At 41.3% G+C, this 15,250-nt stretch overlaps 1 protein-coding gene across 6 annotated transcripts in view; it reads left to right on the top strand.

Annotated features, from left to right (window-relative positions):
• ERBB4 (erb-b2 receptor tyrosine kinase 4) overlaps window positions 1-15,250 on the top strand; it is a 616,649-nt gene that overhangs the window by 413,167 nt on the left and 188,232 nt on the right. The gene's annotated exons all lie outside the window — the stretch shown is intronic.

The raw sequence follows: 15,250 nt of genomic DNA, 5'->3' as shown, positions 1-15,250 counted from the left end.
TATTCTGTTGTCTTGTGTGTATCTGTGAAGAAAGAGAATTTGCAGAGGATATGGTGGTCTTCACAATATAGCCAATATTTCTCTGTTTTTAATCTGTTTTCTCTATTTTAATGCTCTCTATTTCGAACTTGTAGTATCTATGTATTTTGATTAATGTCTGATCCATTTCTTATATTTGCCTTCCCTAGAGTTATTCGCGTTCAGTAGTATTTTGATGGTTCTTGGAGCAGTAATGAGTTCTAGTGAATGGTGGTGACAGTGATCTGAAGTGTTTAGGTAAAATATTCCATAATATAGTGAAGTCCGTTCAGAATGAATACCCTGCCATTAAATCCTACTCTAAAGATGTATCAACATTGGAATCTGAATTGTATCTAATTGTATCTAATATCAGGAGTGACACCAGAGCAGATATACTGTTCTGAGCATTGTGGATATAAGGACATTTTGGATTGCTTGCCTTATCCCAGGGGTGTCAGACTCATTTTCATCAGGGGCCACATCAGCCTCGTGGTTGCCTTCAAGGGGCTGAATGTAATTTTAGGACTGCAGTTATAAATTTATAAGTGTACAAATGTAGCTCCTACATTTATACAGTTCTAAAATTACATTCGGCCCCTTGAAGGCAATCGCGAAGCTGATGTGGCCCCCACTGCTCCTCCACCTTCCAAGTCTGGAGCTGAGGCTCAATTCTGCCTTCTGGCTGGAAACCTGACATAGTTGTAATGCAGCCAGCTATCTTATTTGCATATTAAAAAGCCTCATCACTGGTGATAATCAGTTCTAAGCAGAACTGATAAACCTGTGGAGGTTAGGGAATGCCTGTACCCTTTTATGAATCATTACTTCAACAAGAAAAAGACTTAGTTGTTACTCTGTTTTGTTCTCCTATTAGGTTTTCTTTTAACCTTTGCCAATTCTTCAGAAAAGTGCTTCTGCAACAACAAGGTAATAAGATGTTTTAGAAAAGCAACCAACATCAATACTGTCTTTTTGAGCTAACAGAAGTTTTACTGGTGACTTCAGAGGAATCAGAACAAGATCAGTGCTGAGTACTTTTGGAATCACGCTCTGAAAGTAATAAAGACAAAGATTAGCTCCCACAGCAAGATGAAAGAATATACGTACCTAACTCCAGTTTTCTTAAAGCATTTTTTCTTTCCTTTTGAGTTGTTTTGGAACATAGGGAAGGAACAATTTGTGCTTTGCCATTTGTGCTTGATAAACCTGATAAACAGTGTTATTTCAATGATGGTTGAGAGCTACGTACCAAGGCAGCTTCATTAAGAGAGCCACCCAAAATTTGTTTTATTTTTCGTTAATTGAGATGGAGCAGAGTGCAGTTGAACTGTATTTAATAAACATAAGACTCCTCCAAGAAACAGGATTGCATCTCAATATTATTCATAAGTTCTGTGAAATCTGATTAAATTAGCTAATCCAAACCATTTCTATCTTCACAACTTACACAGGTGAAAACTTAAACCCATTATACAGAAAACCAACAAATACCTAAAATGGTTTAACAAAGGTGTTAAGACTTTGGGAAACAAAGAATTCAGGTACAGAAATCACCATTTAAAATAGCCTAAAATTTAATAGTTTTCCATGTGTGCATGCATGCATGTATATAAATATATATGTATATAAAGACTTCAAATGAAATCACTCAAATGTGGAACCTTATTACTACCTGTCAAGAAGTAAGAGAAAGAATTTTCTTACAAAAGAATTACGACAATTTATTTGTTCTGGTGCAGAAAGGACTTGGAGAAATGAACATTGAATTATAACCCTAGAGTGGAAATCAGTATAAATTATCATTAAATAAGGTATATGCTTCTCAAATTTGGCTCACATGTCACTTTTTGTAATCTGCTAGGCAGTGTGGATGCTTGCTGGGCCCAGCCTTGCTATTTTTTCCACTGCTGCAACCAATGCTTAATGCATTACAAAGTCTTCAGTACTTTTCTGCATAGATTGTGAGTCACATTTTTTTGGATCCAGCATGCATATGTATTTTTTTTTTAATGTTTATTTTATGACTGTCTTAAATTGCGGGAAGTCTCAGGTGCCTCCTATCAAATGCAAATCTTGGCTAAGTCCACTGGAATGAAGTAAGTACCCTTTGTTTGGAATTACTGAGAATATCCTAAGTCCAAGAGATGTAAGGAAACTAACACTTTTTGTGTTGGAATATCTTGAAAAGAATGAGTGGGGTTTACTGCTTCTCTAAAAACCTTTACAAGAGAGGAAGAAGATCTGTTAGAGAAGCTGCATCAATCTGTGAACGTAAACCAACCAGATCTTCTGTGTCATGCTCAACAAAGTCCATAGCAGTAGTAATTTAGGAAAGTCTGTGTAAATGTGTGATCATGCGACACTTGGGTCGATGCGTTGGCCTATGTACTGTGTTAGCCATGACTGGCAGGACTGGAGGGTAGGATATGCCCCAGGAATTGTTAGGGCTGTTTCGCCGTGACCACATCAGTAGTGCTCCCTGGAAAATAATACTTTGGGGACAAAAGGCAGTGACCTGCCATGAGTGTCAGAATCCAACACTTCATAATTCCAGCAGGTCCTAAAGCCTTGAAACGCAGTTTGGTGTTTTGGCATTGCCAGCATTGTTTCCAGTCACACATGAAATCTCCCTTAAGGTGTCTCCATGTCCAAAAGAACAAGTGCCAAGCTCCAGAGAAGAGCCCAACATACGTGTGCCGGGTTTTTTCCAGTGCCAGAGCAGACTCCAGCAGGTTGATACAAACGCCCTGTCGTACCGGGGGCACGCGTGCATCAGCTCGTGTGTGCTCAGGGCTCAGCTGCTCTCCTTGTGCATCTTCCCCAGGAGGGAGCCCATGATGCAAGCTGCCCCTGCTGTTCTTTCCCAGCCAGACAAAAGAGCTCATAATGGTCCCACTTCAGGGATAATTTCACTTGCAACCCTTCCCACTGCTCCTAGGCTATCAGCAGAGGGGGAAGACAAAAGGGTGGAGTGAAATGAAGATGCTTTGGGATAAAATCAGTCCCCTGCATCTGTATTTGTTTCATACCTTGGACCTACCAGCTCTGACAATCGCCTTAATTTACATCAGTGCTAGACAGAAGATAATATGGCCAGTGAACTCTAGGAATAAAGCTTTTCTGATTCCCTTCCTCACAGGCTTGCATTGTCACATTAGTGTTAAGAAACCGGTTGTAAAGGCCACGGCATCTTAACCGCTACGATAGAAATACTGCAGACATACGAATCCTAAGTGCTGCTGCTTCTTTTTGCTTTTGCTTTAGCTTGAAATGCATTCTAGCCTTTGCTTCATGTTCTGATCAAATGCATGCAGAAAAGCTTGTGTTAGAAGCCTTTAATTACACAGCCTTACTGTTAAGAATACAGCCCATAGCTGCCGGTGCAGTGCTTGTCATGTACTGCTGAAATGTAATAAATGTGGTACCAGGGACCACACACACCTCAGCTCTCTGAGGACAGAAACCTCTATACCTGGCATTTTGAATCATATGCTGAAATAATACTAGTATTTACTGTTTGCAGATCCTTCCCATACTGCCATCTTGTAGCTGAAGCTTTTAAAATTAATTGTAATTTGAAAGCAGCCTTCTCTTCCATTTACCTGAAACACTACCAGTGTCAGGTTTTTAAGCTGGGCGTCTCGCAGTGGGAATCTCGAAGTGCTTAACTGTCTAAGGAACAAAATTTCTGTTTAGGTATATGCTACTGAATTTGAATCTGCAATGCTGATAGTCTGTTTTCTCTACTTCCAGAAATAAGCCATGAATTCAAGCATTAGTCAAGCATGCTAAAGCCACACTTTGCAAGAATATATTCCCCTGTTACCACAGCCACTTTTTGGATTTAGTCCCTTAACTGAAGATCTTCAAGATCTGAAGAGTTTCAGAGCTCGAGACCCAAGGTGCAGTTCTTAGTGATGGTGCAAGAAATAAGCAGGAAATAAGGATTAGACTTGTTGCTTAAAATGCCTCTAAATTGGTAGACAACTTCTCTCTGATCAGCCTCAGGGAAAGTCCAGTGAAAAGCCTTTTGCTTTGGTCTGTGCCCCCTGTGTTCTCCTTGGTTTTGTTTCTAGCAGGAACTGGACTAGCCCCACATTGTGCCAGGTGAGCTCTTTTTCAGGATTTTACAAGGACCGTAGTATTAAATCAGAATTTTTGGTGGAACTTTACTTGGAGATTTTGTTTCATAGAAAAGCCTGAAGGGTTTGAATTATTGCATTGAGGTCACTTGCATAGCTAATAGCATGGCTCAAATAAATCAATAATGCATTTTGAAATACTAAAAAAAAATAAATAAATTACTTTCCATTTTCAAGTTTAACAAAATGCTGCTTTTCAAGAAATTATTCAAGAAAAATGCAGGAATGCATGTTGGCACATGCCCAGAGTTGTGAATACTGACCTCTGTGAAAATTAAACCCATTTTAAAGTATTGTCTTGAACACGACTTTCTGCTCAGGCTCTGGAGTGCAGAGAGATCTGTGGAAAAATGTCCCTTGGCTTGAAGTGGCTTTTGGACTGAGCCCCTGTTAGCCGTGAAAAAGCTGGAATTTTTGGCAAGATATTTTTCGAGCCAAACAACTTCAGTTACTTGCTATTCATAATATAGTATTTCTCTGTCACTGCTTTGTGTCTAATTGCACCTGGTAACATAAACACACCCCGTTTCTGAGCTGTGCAGAAGTACTTCTGCATTGTTACATGATGCATAGGAAGAAAAAAAGGCTTTTGATCTTTAGCTGTGTACCTGCGATTCGATAAATCCCATGATGTATTCGAGGGAAACACTGCTTTAAAATGTCTTCTCTGTTTTTTACCTATTGATTCATAGAATTTTTCAAGGGCGAAAGAAGCCTTGAATCATCATTAGCTCTGATTTCTTCTATGCGGAGGCCCTGAAGTATCATCATCTTGCCTGACACTGAGCTCGGTAACTTTCCTCACCGCAGCATATCATCCAACCCGGCTTTGCGTTTCAGAAGCAGCCCCAGCCCTGGCATGGCCAGAGCTCCCGCCACCACGGGACGGGTGAGCGCGGAGCTCTGGTCCTTTGTGCGCTCTCATGGCACTGTCTGAAGCTTTGCAGAAGTGCAGCCGTCCCTCAGGGAGCTGCTTACTTCGCGAGTGTTATAAGAAATAATACTAGCTGCCTTTATTTTGAATTGAAATACAGTTTTAAATTGCAGATGTTGTTGCATGTTACACCTTTTCCAACTAGCTCAAAGATCTCTCTCGTAGCCAGCATTTTCTCCCTGCAGAAACGGCATTTACCATGTAATCAGCTCACCTCCTGATCTCTTTTTCATAAGCTAAACAGATAGAGGTTCTCACATGTCTCACAGTGAGGATTTTCTTGCCAGCCCTAGAATATCTGTAAAATATCTGTGTTTTTCAGTGTGCTTTTAGAAGGCAGAAACCAAAGTGTGCATAGCATTTTATTAATGATTTAACCCATATCCTGGAGAAGTAAAAATGGCATCCTTTGTATTTCAGCTTCACATGAAGAACCTGTCATTCAGGCAGTTCTGACATCTGGGTTTTAGAAACTCCCTGTTTTCTAGAAAATGTAGCCTGCATGCTTTATTCCAAAAGATGCAATCTTATGTTTAACTGTATAAAAGATATTTGGTGTGGGTGACGCCAACTTACCCACCAGCCTGGCTCACTTTTAAATACTGGTTGCTCTTCGCTGTAATTTGCTGGTATTTCAGTTTTCCTGTCATCCATATGTTTTATTGCCTGGGATTTTTAAATAATTTTTAAATCTTTGGCTGTAATATTAAAAAGCATCAGTCCTCTGATGATCCCTAGGGAACCACACCCCAATGGTATCACAATTGCTCATTTACAGCTATGTTTGGAGAGCCTGCAATTAGCTGGATCTTAATGCATTTTTCATGTTTTTTGTTAATATTGAAACATAGAGACAAATCTAATTAAATGTTTACCGTTTAGCCAGTGCTTTGCATTTTAATTAAAGGAACAGAAAATGGACTAGCCAGCTGCACAGTTGCTTAGGAAGTCAGGTCTGTTCTCCTGGTGCAGACAGTCCAGGCTGTGATGTACCTTACCTGGGTGCAAGTGGGTTTGGAAGCATTCTAGCTCAGTTTGACGTGCTCCTCTCTGTATAGTATGTATTTGGTTGACGTGAGTCAGTGCTGGCTCCAATTTTTTTTTTCTTCATTGTCTCTGTTACACTGTCTTTGTGAGTTGCTTTCTCTAGGTTAATCTGCTAGCCCATTGTCCTTGATAATTGAGAGTTTGCCGGACCATGTTCTACTTCAAGTTTTCCACATGCTAGCAAAAGTAGTAATACAATTTCTAAAAAGATACTTCTTTAACATATTACAAAAATTCGAACAATTTGGTAGAAATGTCTCTGTCAGCCTTGTGGATACATGTACATCCCTTTCAGCATACATAGTATATTCTTGTAGTGTGTTTCACAAAAAGCACAAGTTGATGTTCGCATGGGATTTTGTGTAAGTGATCAGCATTGTTCTCCACTGAGTGTTAACAATCCGTGTTTGGAGCTGCTGGCAAGGGCCGTAGGTGAATTCATGTACAACCGTTTGTAGCAGCCACAGAATGAGGTCTGACAGGTAGCCAGCCCATTGATTTAATGTTCAGTAGTGGCCTTGTAATTCTTCACAGAGCACAGTAACTCATGTTTTGTACCAGTAGTCACAATATTAGAAAAGGATCATTTTTACACATAGCGACTTATCTGGAAATGTATACTCAGGTCAAACCATTGAGTATTTAATTGTGAAGTAACTACGTGATAGTTATGAAGAACAGGCATTCCCTAGATCCTTGCAATCTCTCCCAAAAGTCCCAACCATCCACCAGCTCTCAGTTACGCTGTGGTTAGTTTGTTAAAAATGCTATACATCTGCACACCTGCATTTCCAGCTGTACCATCCAAAGCTGACTCCTGTGCAGGGCCAGTCCTGCTCCCAGCGGGGAGCCACCCAGGTGAAGTGGGGAGCCCTGGATCAGAGTTGGGTGTGTGTGGGGGTGGAATCCTTTCCCACAGTAAAACTGGCATTGGTTAGGAAAAAATGAGGAGAGCTGCACGCAGCATAGATATAAGTACATGGAAAGCTTTCCTTTAGACAGGTGGATGCTCCTGTAACAGGAGACGATGATGTGCAGACACTGAATACACGTAAATCAAACCTCAGCACCAAGACACGGGTGAGCTGACTGCATTCTGTCCCATTACTCCTTCAAGATACTTTGTGCTTTTTCAAAGCACAAGGATTGTGCTGTACAGAAGACTAGAGTAACAGCAGTATATTTATGCTGGAGAAAAGAGGGAAGTGACTAATTCACGCTTAAAGCCAACTTGCAGAATAGCTAGTGTATCATTTCTGGTGTACATCTAAATTGGAAACTACCTACGGAGAAAATGGCATTCCAGAAATTACGCGCTGAAGACATTTGTTATTGCAGAGTTTGTTAAATTATAACCTTTCATTGAGGTTATTATTTGAAGTTCAATTAACATTTTAAATGTATGTTTGGAGACTAGTGAATGGGGCCCGTGCAGACAGGTGGTCTCGGTACAGAATACATTCCCTGCTGCTGGTGTCACCGTGGCAAAGCCAGGAGGAGAAGCTGTTCTTTCCAATAAAAAGCCACAAATAACTAAACCATTTTGTGAAAGCTCCTTACATGTGGAACACACTTCAAGGGCTTACAGCATTGCATTTTAGCACCAGTTTCACAGATACCTCAGTTGGAAAGAAAATTTGTATCAGAGCTGAATACAGGCAACCAGAAAGTCCTACAAATGCCTTTTGTTCAGGATACAGGAAACTTGCTTTTCCTACCATTAAGGAATCTCTAGTCAGGACAGAATTTATTTATTTACCTGGAATTGAATGACAAATACAGCAACTGATTTTAAAGAATAGTTTTTCCCAAGCATATGTAGCTGAAAATGGAGGAATATGTGAAATCCAGTGATACAATGAATTTGTTTTGCATTAGTATGGCAAGCTGGACTGCTTGAAGTTTCCTGTAATGTTTTTCCTCAACCCAGAACGGTGTGTTTTGAATAAAGGGAATCAGTTTCGTTTCCTAATAAGTACCGTCAGCCAGCATTTTCAGAAGGGATTTGTCAATTGGTGAATGCCCTTGAAACAGATTTGAAAGGCAGGCAGACGTGGCATTTAATGGAAATACGATGCTTCTAACAGTGGAGTTCACTGAATAAAAAGTAAGTAACAAACACAAGTATACCTAGCTAATACGAATAAATAATGCTATGAGGCACAGAACTCCTTAGGCTTGCCGTAGCCTAATCCAGGGATCTAGCAAGGGAATTGCTACAAATCCAGGGATCTTCAGGAGTCGTGCACACGGAAAGGAGGGCATGGAGAAAACCAGCATTAACAGCTTCTGAAGAACCTCAGACACGGGCATCTCTTTGCAGCGAAAAATATATTTTTCGAAAGATAAACAAAAACCACCCAACCCCAAAACCAACTCCTTCCCTGCCAAAGTGCTGACCTTGTTTTGCTGACTATCTCTATCCCTTCTCATAGCAGTTACAGTTTGAAAGTCACCCAGCAAGTGGGTGGCACTAGTTCTGGAGCTACAGAATTCAGGTAGTGTTCCACGTAGTAGAGTGTGGCAACTGTTGGTAAATGCTTATCTTTTAATGGCAACCTGTGTATGTATAATGTATTACTGTATACCACCTGTTTATCAGCAGACTGGTGTTTAAGCAGTATATAGCACAAGGGATAGACTTTCAGTTTAAATGAAAGTGTCCCTTTCTGTTATAAGCAACTCGCTTTATTACAAACACCAGTGTTTCTTCAAAGTAGGAAATAAAACCCAAATACTCCGAATATTTAAAATAGTCTAATTGAATGGTAATTGGCAGATTTGCAGTGAGTGGGTGGGTGGGTGGAACAGGTCTTTCACAGCAAGCTCCAGCTGCTCTAGCTAGCTGCCTTTGAAGAGCTGCTTAAAGAAAGAGGAAGAAAAGAAGAACTATAAAATCAGATGCTTAATTGCATCTACTAGTTCTTGAAACTGCTGCGTGCCTCCCACCCTCCTGAAGCTGTCTGCTGTTCAATGTGCAAGATGCGCGTCCAGCCACCACCTCAGGGTGGGCTGGGTTGGTGCTGCTGTGCAGGGCAGGAGGGTCGGGGCATCGCTCGGTGGCCAAGGTGGGTGTTACATGGGGACTGGCCATTCCTCACAGACTGTGCTGTTGCTTGCATAAAACACAAACCCACCCCAAGCCTTTATTGCTATTATAGATGCTTTATTTTTTTTAAAAAGGATTTTGTTACACATGCCTGTCTTTGGTGGAAATTCTTAGAACTGTCACTAAGGTTCCTGTCCTGCTTTTCTGGTCAGCCTGGCTAAAGAACTCTGGCCACTGCTCTGCTCAAACCCTGGGCTGTTTTAGGGGCTTCTCTCTGATCCCTTCGCACCTCCTGCAGGGAAGAGGACAGTGCTGGTGCTTCAAATGAGGCTGAGTGACTAGAAGGGAATTTTCTGTCTGCTAAGCAATGGACAAAGGTGTAGCAAGTGGGAAAGCAAAAAGGAAGAGTGTATTTTATGCTCCTGCGATCCTGCACACTTTCTGTCCCTGTGTGTAGGATCTCCACGTTCATACCTCCTTGGACTAGTACTGAAAGGAGCTTTCACATCTCAAAATCTTCTTTCTGGTCCTCTTGTAGGAACTCGTAATTTACTTTCAATACCTCATAAAGCCATAATCAGTGAAGTGTTCTGGCCTAGGGGAAATGTTGGGAATATTTGCAGACTAAGATACTTAGTCTAGGGTTTTCAAGTGGTTTTATACAAATTGCTACATATGAAAACAACTTTATATCTAATTTATCATATTACACGTCAATGATACACAGCATCACCTCTGTGAAGATCTCTGATAGCTGAAGATCATGCAGGAAACTACAGTCTGAAATTTGTTTAAATGATTATTTTCATTTAATATTTGTGGATAGTGAAGACTGAATCTAGATATCAGAGTATATGTCCAAGCATTGTTTTCCAACAGAGAAAGGGCATCTGTTGTCCAAATGTTGTTTTGTAATAATCAGTTTTGTTTCAAATAGCCAGAGATACGTTTTGAATAAGCAATTACATTTGCATAAGCGTATTATGATACTTATCCAAAGTTTGTCTAAAACTGGACTCCAGATTTCACGGGAATGGGGAGTTCCTTTGTAGTATTTCTGCCTAATTGAATCAAAAGTTGTTAAAACATTAGCACACCTAACACCACCCAGCTGGACTCCAGGAATATTACATGGCATCAAGGAAAAGTAAAATGAATTTTTAGAGCCACTTCAATTTCAACTTCTGATTTATTTTCTTTGAGGTTATTACTGTGTTTAAAAAACCAAAAACTGTAGGCTCCTCTGTTCAAACTTTATTACTGCTTTGGCAGCATTACAGGAACTTTATTACAGGACGTTATTTTGACTTACATTAACGTTGACTGACTTGATCTGTTTGAGGGGTGGAGGAGTTGGTATTAAACAAGCAGAAGAACAGCCCCAGCTTTGGCACTTTTCAGTGTGTCTTTGAGTTTGCTAAGAACCTCCTTTGAAAATCTCCTCTAACAGAGCTGAGATTTTTTGCCCAGTGTTACACATTTTGATTAAAAAAACCAAAATAAACAAACAAAACAAAAACTAAAACCACAACCCTGTATCTGCATCTTTCAGTTCTCAGCCAAGATTAAGCACTGGGCAGTAAGTCTGCTGCTGTTCCTGAGGACAGATATCTGGCATAAGATTTATTACAGGCACTGGTATGGGTGCACATCTAATTGCTGTGTTCAGTAGGAGTCACTGCTGCTTGGCTTGTTTGTGGTTTTTAATTTCATGTGTTGTCACATCATGAACTGAAGCACCAGGGCTGAGAGCTGATCGGCAGCATCCCAGGGCAGGGAGGGGTGTGGGTATTGCAGTGTTAGGCATTGCAATGGCTGCTGCTTAGATCAGAAATTCATGTACCTCAGGACACCCCAATGCAGAGGAGAAAGCCTGTTAAAATAGTACCTGCCTGGAGCAAACCAGGGGGAGATGCTGAAATGAATATAAAAGTATAGAAGATATTGGCTTTTTATGGTGTCTGTCTCCTGGGAATCTGCAGTGCTTATCTGCCTGCTGCCTTCCCCTCACAGACCTGTCTTCTGCTCGTACTCAAATTTCTTCAATAAGACAGACTTTTTCCCCCTGTTATGAAATACATTAGCAGTTTAGGGGGTCCCCAGGATCTGGAGGAGCAGGGTTCAGTTTCATACCTTGCCTAAAGGCATTTAAATCTGTACCTCCTACCTCCTGGTGGAAACTGCCCCAGGTTGATCTGAGTTGGGGTCTTTTCTACTCCTTCTGTTGAAATTCTGAGTATTATATAATCATCAGGTAAGATACAGAAACAGCTGTAGGAGCATGGACTGTACTCCTTCTCCAGCAATCATAACCACTGAGCTGTGGGGCAAGAACACAAGAATGGTTGCGTGGTGCGTCCAGCTCTCTATATTGAGGGCCAGTGAGCTCCCTATGTTGTTGAGAGGGATGGCTGCCTGCTCTGTCCTCTCCCCTTCCAGGGAACAGCCTGAAGACTCTTTCTTAGGTTGCTGTCCTGGGAGGCAAGAGTCTTCATCACAGGACACAAAGGAGAAAGTGGGATGTGTCACCCCATATCCTAGGTGAGTCTTAACATCTAAAGACGGTGGAACATTGCCCTCTCCTCTTGCACAGAGAAAAGACAAAACGAGAGCTACTCCTGTATTTTGAAAGGCTCTGGGATTGCTGGGATCTGTGTGCTCTGAGGATGGTCCATGTGAGGGGGGGTGTTTCATTTCTACCCCAGTGCAGTCAGAGATCAAGCTGCTCTGCTGTTCAGGAACAGAGGTCCTGCTGCAGTGCACAAGGATGGGCAGTTATCTGTGGCTTACTGAAGGGGAATATATATTTTTTTAACAATATTGATTACAAGGAAACATTCCTGAGGGTTTATTGTTCTTGATGAGCCTGCAAGCAGCAGGTATGACTTGACCTGTCCTTTTAGCCTTCCAGCTGTGTCTCCCCATTTGCTCAGGATCTGGGTGTGTGTGTGTGTGTGTTCAGAAAGGCATTTGATGCTGATTGGAAATAATTCACCACCACGGTGGGGGAAATTCACTTACATTGCTCTGTGCTAACAGCTCTAAGCAGTGATAATTAATAGCTCCTAAGTGCTTAATCAGTGTAAAGTTTTAGACTATGTCATATGTGAAGTTTTTTATTTTGTGTGGATGACTAAACCCCCAATTAATGCATCGAGTCATACAGCCTTACCAGAGCTGTCTGTTCCAGGCGGAGAAAAATAGCCAGTGTCTTCATTACCCCCGCAGGTCCCTTTCTGTAGTCATTACTATGGCCTGAAGACATTTTTCTATAGCAGCTGAAGTAACATTACAGTGAGCTTCCTATCAGCTCAGAGCTGTCAACAATAGATATGAATCCACCAGCCTGAGCCCGTTTGGTGCTGCTGACATGCTCTTCTTGACTTTCCATTTATTCCTTTACCTCTGGTGGCCAATCTTTCTTAAAATCAAAACTGTCTGCCACTAGAGTATCCAGCGATACTCTGTAATTTCGCCGTTCTCAGCAGATCCCTGGTCCCTGTGTGCACACAAGAGTTTTCTCCATCCCACATTACTCAAGGAAATGCATCTCCCTTTGGTATTCAGTTTTTGTTTTCTTCAGTGCTGGCTCAATTTTATCTCTTTTCCCTGTCCCTACTCTCCCTCGTGCTGGCCCCGTATCTCTCTCCATGCCTGTCTTTCAAGGTATATCTCTTGGATTGTCTTCATTTCCCAGACCTATTTCCCATGCCACCTTCTTTTCAGCTGCCTCTGCCCATGTCCCTCTCCATTTGTGTATGTCTCTCTTCTTATCTGCTGAAGAAGATGAGGGAAAGATAGAGGTGTTGAATAGCACAGTTGGAAGTCCCCATTGGATGTGAACGTTAGGCGGAGTTTGTTTTCACTGTTATTGAGCCCCAGCGATCCCTGTATGCAGGATACACATGCTTGGTAGTAAGGGACTGGGCACTAGAAATCTTTGTCTTATGGAGGTTCCACTTAAATTTGAGAAAGAACTTCTTCTCAGTGAGGGTAACAGAGCACTGGAACAGGCTACCCAGGGAGGTTGTGGAGTCTCCTTCCCTGGAGACATTCAAAGCCCGCCTGGACACATTCCTGTGCGACCTCACCTAGGCGTTCCTGCTGCAGCAGGGGGATTGGACTAGATGATCTTTTGAGGTCCCTTCCAATCCCAAACATACTGTGATACTGTGATACTGTGATGATGGTGGCATCCACAAAAGCTGCTGTGGTTTTCCACAGTGTAAGTATTCATCACTGATGAACACTATGTGAGGTTTCACTGTAAAGGAATCCCATTAATATTGGTGCAGGGTACTTCTATTGGGCATGGAGGCTTCAGGGTAGAAGCAACAATACAGGTGTGAGGTGGAAAGGTCAGTTAAGTGCTGCCATTTACTGTGATAGAAGTAACAAAATCAGTGCAGGTACAGCTCGTTAAAGGAAAGCCTGAATTTTATGGGACTAATCTCATGTTGGAAAACTATTTGGTGGTACATCCCAAGGTGAACTCATTTAACATCAGTGAAAGCAACACAGTTTGATAGCACTAGAGGAATTGACCCTTGGATTACTATATCCTATAACGCTTCTACAAAGAAGAAGAGAAAATGAGCACTAGATATTTCCATAAGATGCTTTCTTCTTTCACAGAAAGTTTTACTTTCTCTTGCAACATGTGTCTCCCCTGCCATGAAGAAAGGAAATCCTGAAAAGTGTGACTCTCTGTTAGGTAATTAACTTCCAATCAATAGAGGAGATGTGAAGGCCAGCACAGGGCTGGTAGAAAATACAAAATGATTTTTGCTTAACAAAGAAGTGTGAATGAATGGATGAATGTGTGACAATAGGAGTAGTCAGACAAGGACACGGAAAGCATTACAGCCCGATAAAGGCAGAACAATCCATCACAACAATAGTATATTTAATTCTTGTTAATGTTGTGGTGCAGTGTTTGAATTATATTTTGATTTTGCTATCTCTTCATACATAAAACCGAGGAGTTTTAGCTGCCTGGAAGAGCAAAGTGCAAGTGTATTTAAACCTTTTGTCCCATCTAAGCAATAATCAGAAGAGACTGGGACTCTTACTGCAGGGTGTACCTGGAGCTTCTTGGACCTTTGGACTAGTTTTGTCTAGAAACACCTACATGGCATTTAGCATTTTTGCAGGAGTGAATATGTTAGGTGAAGGACGAGTTTATAAGTAGTTTCCAGAAGCCAATGAATGATTTATAAATATTTCAATATTTAATCAATTATTTTAGACTGTTAGATAAGTAAAGAGGTTGCTTATAACCATGGCTTGTAACCATCAAAGCCACTTTATTTTGGCTGTGTTTATTTGTACTTCAGTATCAGTGTGTTGCAGATATGTAACATTTATTAATGATTTATTAACCTGGTAGAAACCATCTGTAAATGCAAGCTTTGTGCAAAGTGAGACCATTTCTTTGGTTATTTCTGCTTTCCTTCTCCCACTGAGAGAGGTCTGCTTGAGGCAGCTGGCACAGCTGATGGGGAAGCAGCAGTGTTTCTTCTCTGTACTACACAGAGCTTAGAGCTAAGAGGAGCACTTCATTTTTCTTGTCTTGTCAGTAACTTAATCCTTTGTGGTTTTACTGTTCCTGAAATAATCAAGTCAGTCTGGAGCCAAAGAAAAGCCCTTCTCAATTCTCAGGAAAGCACAAGGATGAAGTAACCTTGGTCTTTCCCAAGCTAGTGAGCAAACGTTTTCTGCTGGTGACTTTCCCTGGCTGGGAGAACAGAAGCATCTCCCACAATTAAAACTCCACCCTGGAAGTTTCAACAGCAATATTCTGCACCAGAGTCTATAGTGAAGATCTGTTTGGCTAAAAGAAGATGTGCCCAGGAGATGAGCCATTGGTTTTTTGCATGGAATTTTCCAAAGCAAAATTAATTCTCATGTTCCGGTGGGAATCTGTCCTTTCTAAACTCAGATTGTGTAAGTCTGCTTTTAACTCCTTCCCTTCTCCTCTGCAATCAAATGAATAAAATGACATCGTGTATGCAAAACAATGCTACTGCTCCAGAGCAGAAGCATACTCTAGTGTCA

This window comes from Patagioenas fasciata, chromosome 7 (assembly GCF_037038585.1).
Source record: "Patagioenas fasciata isolate bPatFas1 chromosome 7, bPatFas1.hap1, whole genome shotgun sequence".
Taxonomy (NCBI): Eukaryota; Metazoa; Chordata; class Aves; order Columbiformes; family Columbidae; genus Patagioenas; species Patagioenas fasciata.
The sequence above is the reverse complement of the archived record's forward strand: the minus strand, read 5'-3'. Positions and strand labels throughout refer to the sequence as shown.